Source organism: Coffea arabica, chromosome 4c, assembly GCF_036785885.1.
Source record: "Coffea arabica cultivar ET-39 chromosome 4c, Coffea Arabica ET-39 HiFi, whole genome shotgun sequence".
Lineage (NCBI taxonomy): Eukaryota > Viridiplantae > Streptophyta > Magnoliopsida > Gentianales > Rubiaceae > Coffea > Coffea arabica.
Window position 1 is genome coordinate 17,272,326 of NC_092316.1, and position 10,307 is coordinate 17,282,632.

Genomic DNA, 10,307 nt, shown 5'->3' on the forward strand with positions numbered 1-10,307 from the left:
GGGTTGGAGAGGTGCTTATAAATGTGTTTTATGGTGATATTTGGCAACATCTTTTAGAATAGTCGTTTTAGCTCAAATTTACTATTTGATGGATCTCAGATTTCTGGCTTTAGATTTCACTTCAAAAGTATTCCGAGTACTCGACTTCAAAAGTATTTGAAGATCGCAGCTTCTTCTTTTTGTATGTGAAGCTCGAAGTTGGAGGCTTTGGATTGAAAACTTACTTCACCAAAAAGAGTTAGAAGTTTCAAAACCTATTATATTGTTGCAATACAATATATGATTTATCTTTTACCAAGATGAATACAGAATCATCTTGGACATGTTGCATGCAATTCTGGTAGCGCAACCAATGTTGCGGATTCCATCCTTGCCAATCTCACCAACCAAAATTATTTTTTCCCTTCTTCTTTGGGGCTAAAAGAAAAGGCTAGGCCTGTTGAATTAGTTACCTTGCAAATATAAAGAAGGGTTATTCGCAGAAACCGGCGACCTTTACTTTTGCCACAAAGTGTTCCAAATAAAAACAGAAATTAGAAGGCAAAGAATGAGAGCAAAGAATAAAGCAGACAGGTTCAGTCGCATTCTGGAAACCATCTTGTGTGAGACAGCAAGAAAAAGACGTTCGTAATGCAAGACAAGCAAAATCCGAGCGGAAACTAAAACCTTGTCCATAACGTCCCTACGACAAAATATTGGACAACTCAATCCCCCTCTCAGTATCTGCCATAAGGAAGAAGAGAGCAGGAGATATGAAATGAAACAAGCAAGTTACAGTGAAAGGTTGAGGCTAAGCGGATTATAGCCACCCAAATTATCTCCAAAGCATATCACTTAATTGGTCCAATATTGAAACTTTTGAAAACAGGAAAGACTTTAAACAACATATTAATATCATAACTAAAGAATTTGGCGACAACTAGAGCATTAAACTCTTGCTCTAGCTTACTGACTCAAAAGAATATGGTAGCATGGATGCGTCATTTCTGATAAAGATTCACAGAAGTCGGCCCATGTGAAGTGATCATAGAATGTTACAGTGGCCGAAATAATCATCACTAACGACGTACCAAACATCACATCTCTGACATGTTTTCGGCAGAGAAGGAAGAGCGTCTTTCTTGTCATCCTTCTTCTCTTCCTTGGGAGGACCAATGCTTGTTAATTGTGCAGTTCTACTGAACTTCCTGACTTGTTTGATAATGCATACCGGATCAGCCTCCCCAATAACTGTTACTGTACTTTTGGACGGGTCAAGGGCAATAGAAGTTATTCCTTCTAGCTTTGATATTAAACTCATGACCTTCATTCTGCATTTTGAACAGAGTAGATCCACTGACACCACTGTTTTCTGCCAGGAAATCAAGAGAAACAGTTACTTGGTTACTTTTTTCTCTGAACTCTAGAAGTAAACATTCTGTGCCACATCAGATGAGCAGAAAAGGTACTGCACAATGTCAGGTTGAGAAGAAACTAGCATTCAAGTACTGATAAACATTCAGTATATTCAGGACGGACATATACTGCATTAAGCAACAAAAAATGTAAAATTGAAAAATGAAACTTCAAAGCCAAAACGAAAACCTTTGCGATCAATGGCATGGTACCAAGCAGAAAGAGTAGGGAAAACTAAAATGTTTTTCTGTACTCTGAAGTTAATTGACAGATGCAAGTTATATATATATCTCTACCATGAAATCATTTTGTATATATTATGTCCTTGTTCTAATTGTTCCTCTCTTATTTGTTTTATTTTTTCTTACAGGTCTGGTACATATTAGTAAATGTACTGACAGTGTTAGGTGGTGAATGAGAGTAAATGCAAGTCAGCAGATTTCCAGAGGGTTACCTGTTAACTTTACTCCACATTTAATGAGTCTGTCTGTGCGTGCGTGTTGCATCACTATCCCAAAGATGGCATCATGAAATTAAACAAACAATTGGATTGTAATTTTCTTAGAAAATTTTTTACGTTTTCTGCTAATGCATTTTGTAATTGCCTTTTAACCTTACAGACATCAATCGTAAACAATATATATTTTTCTAGAAAAACTCCTAAAAATAGCAATCGAAACAGGTGCTTGGATCTCTTAACATGCAATCATTTGCGGGGTCTATTTCCTTATCTTCCACTGGCGTGTAAAGGGCCTGTTGCATGCATAAATGTCACAAAGTAGGCTGCAGCATGCAGAAATTTTTCACAAAGTAAACTCCCTCAAGAGTTAAAAACTCAACTTCAGCAAACACTAGAGATTGTTCTGAATTACCATCAAATGATTACTCCAGTGATCAAACGGATTTCTTACGAGTGCTATACATTAAACATGACAAAAATCACTAACACAATCTATTGTAGAACGATAATTCTAAGTGGCAAATATCATATCTTGCGGAGAACAGAAGCACTTTACAAACATCAGACTTCTGGTAAATCATCCAATGCTTGTCTTGTAGTCAGAACCATTACTTCCAAGTAGAAGAATTCATTGAAAACACACAGAGGCACAAATATATATGCTAGAGAGAGAGAGAAAAAGAGAGACCTTTAAATTGATTAATTTGAGCTACCAAACAGCCTGTCCACTTCTTGACAAGGGAGCAGGCATTCATCTTCATTTACAAAGCCGATTCATGAACATCCTGGAAAACCAAGTGTTTATTCTGCTCTAATATGGAAGCCAACTATGACTTTGTTATCTTGCACAGCACAACAAGCAAAATTCTGTAATTTACTCCAAAATCTACTTAGACTTACAAAGAGAAAATTAGTTACATGGTCAAATTAATCTAAACTGATCCTGTTTTCTTGCATAAGTTACTGCCATAGATTCAGTCGAAAGTCAGAAAGTTCAACGGGTACAGTTCAACTTGCTGGAGTGACGAAATTTGAATAATCAGAAACAGGAGTCAAGGGGGTATACAAATGTGTATTAAGTGCATATGGTTCAGCAAAAGGGACCAGGACATCTAATCTCAGCCCTGCATAGAGAACCGGTGACTACTACAATAAAAGTTGAAGATGAACTTGTTTTGAAAGCTGAAAGTGTCATCTCTAATGCCAGTGAAGAGTCATTGGAAGCCACTTCATTAATCACGCACTCTCAATCCCATGCAAAACAATTATCCAAGTATAGTCCCATTTACATGTCCAATGTGCTATGATGAACTAAAAACAATATTCAGCAGTTGAATTTCCAATTTTCATTCATGTTTGTGGTCTAGACAACTAGTAGCACACCATGTCAACCGCCATGAGTTTCACTAAAAATTCAATTTGCTATCACTAGAAATAAATATCGACATATGTGGGGTTCAAAAGCTTCCAATCATGGAGTTCAGGGTATTTTACGGCAATAAATTACAACAGCAAATGGTTACAATTTATAAGGCTACCCTTCAAACTTGAAGGGTAAAAACAATTATACAGGAGCAAGATATTTGAGTATATCCACGGATTTGCAGCTTGTCAAGAAAAGATAAATGAGCCTTCTTGACTTTCAGCATCTTACATAATTGTGTACCTCGTGAGTAATTCAGTCTCCAGCTGTGTTGAGTAATTAGCTCATGTGCTCTTGGGAGGCAAGGCAACAAAGTAGCTGATATATCACTTTCCCGGTGGGGGTGGAAATTTCTGACATGTCTCTTTCAACATATGTTCTTCAACAACTCTCCTATCTCTGAAAAAACTGGAAAAACCAACTAATCAAGCCATTTATGACCAACAATATCATTTACATATTAACATCACCAGAATCCAACCCAGGGCAAAATGCAGTCACTAAAACGCATTCAAAGAACTATATGACTCCTCAACAAGTTTGTTCAAATGGCATTAGGTGGCAGCATTTTAGTTGGGTTACTTTCCTACCTCAATACAGGACAAAACTGAGACCAAAACAACAGTGCCTAAGATGCAAATGCATTGTGAACTGAGATTTACGAAAGCCGTAGGCATTTTGATTCACCATATGATGATTCATGATTCAGCAACTGAATCACAACCTTATCCATAAACTATAGCTCAAATCAAACTGCCTTCAAACCAAATCACTATAGCTCAAGCCTTATCCATAAATTCTTCATAGAGATCAACAACATAGCAGCCAACAAAACAACAAATGGCAACGTGATACCTTAAATGAGCCGTTCATTTTTGAATTCCCGCAAATTTTTACTCAGAGGCCTGATAACCAGCCCTGAACACATCACCGCCATAAACTGTACCCGAAATAGCAAAATCCCACGAATTTTTGGCAAAATCATAGCTGGGCTTGAAAGTGGTCAGGCCACCATGGACGTAAGTGTACTTCAACTTACAATTCCCCGACCGCAACACGTGATTAGCCGATACCTAATTGGCAGAATCAAACACCAAAAGTTCCATCCAAAATTGTCCCGTTATCACCCCAATTGTGAATTTACGTCAAGTTCAATGGCTTCTCCGAAACCCTAACTGTGTTCACAAATTGAAACCTAAAATCCTGAAAATGCCCAAATATTTATTACAATCAACAACTAAACTTAATTTGCGGGTGGATTTCTGCATTCTTCAGGAAACAGGAATTACCTTTTTGGGGATGTTGTAGTCGAGGATGAAAAAGCCTGGTTTTTCTACAGCTAGAGCTAAACCTTTTAATCTGGGGCAGTTGACTATGGTGGCTTCACTCAAGGAAGACCGGAGCTTAATGTCACCGTCGTCGACGGCGACAAAGCCGGCGGCGGCCGCTTTGTCTGTTTCATATCTGCGTTTTGGAAACATTATTGGAAGAATGCTGTTATCACGCCTTCAGTTCACCACAAGTAGAGCTGTTAATCGAGCCGAGTCGAGCCGAGTATTTGGCTGCCGAGCTCGACTCGAGTTTAATTCGAACCGAGCTCGACTCGAGCTCGTTAGGAAAACGAACTTTAAAATGTGTTCGAACTCGACTCGTTAAATGTACATGTGGCTCGAGTTCGAGCTCGAGCTCGACTCGTTTATCACAAACGAGTCGAGCTTCACGAGTTCGAGCTTGAACTCGTGCAAATTAACCTTAATAAAAACCTATAATTTTTAAATTTTATAATTTTGATTTCTAAAATGACAAATATGCCCTTCATTAACGAGGTCTAACGAGCTACTCGAGTATCAAACGAGCCGAGCTTACTCGGCTCGTTAACTAAACGAGCATGTTTCGAGTTCGAGCTCGACTCGTTAACCAAAATTAACGAGCCGAGTTCGAGCCTTAACGAGCCGAGGTTTAACGAGCTTTCGAGCTACTCGATTAACTTAACAGCTCTAACCACAAGAGGAGGCATAAAACAGCTTGTTTTGACGCATTAAATTATGGTGAGTCAATGAGGCAAAGGAGCAGCTTGAAAAGCACGCCTTTGAGGTTCGAAAGCTTCTTGATTGTCTAGTACACCGCCATACCACGCTTTTAAGTTTTAAGCTGATTGTATTGTACGGCTTCAACTCAGGCATTAAAACTTGGAAAGTCCGTAGAAATGAATTAAGTGAAGAAATTAAAATGGTTAAGCAAGGATTATACTCTATCGGTCCATTGAAAGTATTATATTTTTCATTTTGGAATATTTCAAAATATTTGTCATATTAAAAAAGTCAAAAAATTTTTTAGTAGTTCTTTTCAATATAGCCCTTCGTTCTAGTCATATGCATATTATCATTTAAATTTAAATTTTAAATTTGTGGGGGAGTAAAATTGGAAAGAGAAGTACAAACATCACAATCAAATCACTATTTTAAAAGGTTGGATTCCCGAAACATAACTAAATAATTGGGACTGAGGAGTATAATATAGAAGAACTATATTTGTTACAATAAATTCAAAAAATTAATTCTAAAGGAAAGGAAAAAATAAAAGAGAATGCTTTACAACAATTGAATATTTTATTTACACTAGTTCACATGTTAAATTTTTGAAAAAAAAATAAAGTTGATTAAGAGAAGTGTATAAATGCAATAGAGAGTAATAATTATGTAATTATTTGTTTTAGTAATAATTATTGGTCTATGCTTGTATGATAGGTTAGGTGTGATTTAAATGTGTTAAAGAAAGCCATTGCCCATTGAGTACCGTTGAAAATGTCCAAATACTTATAGTCCATGTGAGGTACGCTTTTCTGCAAATGTAACGTATGGCCCAATTGACGTAACTAGTTAGTATATTTCTTGTATTAGATTCAAGGGTGCGTTTAATAAAATTAAAATCTGAAATGCGAAATGTAAAATTTGAATTCATTAAGTTATTGAATTATTAAAAAATATTAAATATGATACATTTGAATCTATATCACATTAAGTGATAAGTAAACAACTCATCACTTATTTTTTAGAATAAGTTTTGCCTAGAAAACTCAATATGCCACTTATTTATTTAAATGTTTAATTTTTAGTTATCAATAGTCTGAACATGTTAAGATATAAATTCATTAACTATAAGTACTAAATTGAATTATCAAACAAGGCTTTTTTTATATTTAGTTGTCAGATCTGAAATTTTTTAGATTTATATTATCAAATCTCACCTTAATATTTGGAATTATATGAGTTTATTAACAGATCTGGGAGGAAGCAACCAGTATGGTTGAAAGAAGGGTTAATTATATTTTATCCCCTTAAAGAATACCTCATTTCTCAGTTTACCCCATAACCTTTAATTTTGCTCACTTAACCCCCTTTAAGACAAAATTGTCCTTGCATTATTTTGACTTTTTATTTACCTTATTTTCCTTTCTTTTATTTCTTTTTCTCTTTTTTCTTTATTTAATTCTTTCTCTTTCCCACAAAAATCTTCACCTTAATGATTGAAATTAAAAAAGAGAAATTGCAGAGATCTATCTTCTCCTTAAATGATTAAAAAAATATTCAAATCACTTTCCTAAAATACAATTTTTTTAGCCTTTCAATTCTTTTAGTTTGGGTTTTCCTCTTTCCTTTCTAGTTTCTCATTTTATTCCCAAGAAAATATCTTAAGATGAAATTGTGACCTGATTAATAGTCATCAATTGAAATTTGTGACACGTGGCATCATACAAAAAATCAAAATTAGTTTTTAATGCCTTTTAAACTTTCACCCAGAAATATGCAATTACAAATTCAAAACAAAAATTTTCGTTGAAATGGAATTTCTATTGGGAAGAATGAAAGAGAGAAGAAAGAGAGAAAGAAATAAAAGAAAGGAAAACAATTTCATCTTATGATATTTTCTTGAGAATAAAATGAGAAACTAGAAAGAAAAGAGGAAAATCCAAAATTAAAAGAATTGAAAGGCTAAAAAATTGTATTTTAGGAAAGTGATTTGAATATTTTTTTAATCATTTAAGCAGAAGATAGATTTCTGCAATTTCTCTTTTTTAATTTCAATCATTAAGGTGAAGATTTTTGTGGGAAAGAGGAAGAATTAAATAAAGAAGAAAGAGAAAAAAATAAAAGAAAGGAAAACAAGATAAATGAAAAGTCAAAATAATGTAAGGGCAATTTTGTCTTAAAGGGGTTTAAGTAAGCAAAATTAAAGGTTAGGGGGTAAACTGAGAAATGGAGTATTCTTTAAGGGGATAAAATGTGATTAACCCTTGAAAGAATGCACAAACAATCCTGGATCTATAAGTATTTTATTTTATTTTTTTGATTTTTTTGGAGCTTCATTGTAATATTTTATTGATTTTCTAAATCTGTGGTATCAAGTATATGTTTTTTAGATCTGTTTGTACCTGTGTATGGTTGATGTAAATTTTGCCATTATTATATATTTAATAAAATGATGATTTTTTATATATATAAAAAAAAAGTAGCTGAAAATCTTAAGCGTATATAACCACTAGCACTTTGACCCAGGATATGTTTGGGTTTTATATTTTGAATTAATTCTAAACTCGTTACTTGAATGGGAATAATTAAATTATGCTTATTTTTTGGGTAATTTGAAATAAAATATACCAAAAAACAACCTTATTATCATGTGTAGTATCAAAACACTACCACCTTATTTATATAGTAATATGTTTTGTTTACACAATCTTTCGTCTATTCTTATTAAAAACATAAAGTAACCATTAACATAAACAACATATCAATATCCAATCCATTTGAAAATTTTTTTAAAAGTATAGTACATAGCATTTGAGAATATTTTTATAAGAATTTTCCTCTTTTTAAGTCTCACTTAAAATAAAACTAAGAGTGAACATGTAGTATTGTAAAGAAAGCTAATTGAGGACTTACCAAACTTATTGCGAAATAAAATTAAGAGTAATCACGTAGTTTAGTTTTGAAGATAATTAAAATAGGAAAGCCGCGAATTGATTGAGGGGAAAAAATAAAGTATGAAATAATGTCACAATTTATTTGAACGTGTAAGACAGGTTTTTAGTATATTAGTCGAAATATATGATGAATAAGAAAGTCCAAAAAGGGCAATAATTAATTGTTATTAGAAAAAAAAAAAAGAACAATGACAATGAATGATTAAACCAATCATAGGATGTCAAAACATGATTAGAGTTAATTAAAAATAAAAGCTATGAGTTGATTTACAAAAAAAAAAAAAAAAAACAGAGATAATGGCATAACTAATACGAATGTATAAAAAGAAAGCCATTAATAGATTGGTTACAATTTACAATAAATAAGGATTTCTAATTAATTGCTGCCAGAAAAAAACTAAAAAATTCATGTGGCACATAGATAGAACGTCCAATTGGTAGAAAATTAAAGCAGCCAAGTCAACGGCCTATATATATAAATATATATATATATATATATATGACTAAAATAATAACAATAATAATTATTTAAAATAGTTATATACAAAAGAGGCTAAAAATTCAAAAGAATTTTATTTTAATCTTTTAACTTATATCAAAATATTGAATGATATATGTCTTATTTTAAACACTTAACAATATTGAAAAGTACCAAAAAAAAACTCAATAAAACACTTAAAGAATACCAAAAACACACTAAACACCCACATTATCACCCTTCCCCCACATTCAATCTCGTCAAGCCACTTCCTCACCTCGCAAGGGTTGCAAACCCCTTTCTCCTCCTCCTCTCCTCAATAGTCAATACCCTTACCTAACTCTCCACTGGCCGCACCTCAGCTACTCAGCCCAAATTTCTCAGCAACCCTTTCCCCTTGCCTAAGTCCTACCTTTTTTCATCCTATTCGTTCCCACACAATTGGCCCATTCCTCGCTATTCTTGCAAATCCTATCGTATGACTCAATAAATGATAGCCCCTTTATTTTGACTTGCCCATCAATAATTGAGTTTGGGCATGTACCAAACTTAATTGGGTCTAAATAGGTGAAACAGTGAAACTCATTAATTAGCGGGTATTATATGGGTAGATTTAGGTAGCTCAAATCCCATTTTGACCCAGTCAGATTAGATATAAGTTAAAGTTAATCATTAGTGAGTGTTAAGTGAATAAATTTAAATTATTACTAGTCCAATAACTATATTCTAATTTTTGCAAAGATGCGTTTAGCATTCCTTTCCGTTTCTTTAACTTTTTTTTTTCTTTTTTTTTGGGTTATCTTGCTTCCTTTTTCCATTTCATAAAAGTCTAACAAATTCTTTGAGTGTTAATTCATTTCTTGCATTAACACTTATATGATTTTTAGATTCTTGTAAAAGTAACAACAATTGAACTCAATATGATCACCATTTTTTGTTTCTTTATGTAATTCTTTCTTAATTTTCTTTTTGTTCAGGTAAAAATTCATTTGCTAATTTGATACTCCATCCGTCCCAAAAAGTGTGCCATGTTTCGAAACTTGTAATTATTAACAACAGTGCAAGACTTTTAAATGATTTGCGTTTAAGTTCCGGCAATACCCCTTGACTTTCAATGTATTCATACATGATTGAATGATAAAAGGGCCATAAGTTGTGATAAGACATGTGGGATCCAAAACTACTTTAGAGGAAAGTGCCATGCACGATTGTTGTTTGCATTTCATGTGAGAGTCACGAACTATTAAGTGCAGTGTTGGTACTTAGGAAGTGCATAATTGGGCCCACTAAAAGATAAGAAAAGGCTATCACATTGAAGGGTATGGAGCGGAAATGTGTGAAAGTTTTCATTGCCAATTTTAGTAAGTGACAATCATTTTGGGACGGATAAAAAAGAAAAGTATAACACTATCAATGGGACGGAGGGAGTATGTTTTATTTTTATTTTGTTTTTGTATTACAATGATATATCATATTGTTGCTAAACAAATTGTGAGAGAAAAAGTTAGCAAATTGTTTTGAGTGGGTCATAAATGGATAATTGGGTGGCCCACTCCTTAAATATTTA

General features: G+C 33.4%; 1 pseudogene; it reads right to left on the minus strand.

Annotated features, from left to right (window-relative positions):
• Window positions 1-631: 631 nt before the first annotated feature.
• LOC113739070 (outer envelope pore protein 24B, chloroplastic-like) lies at window positions 632-4,951 on the minus strand (annotated as a pseudogene).
• Window positions 4,952-10,307: the final 5,356 nt, after the last annotated feature.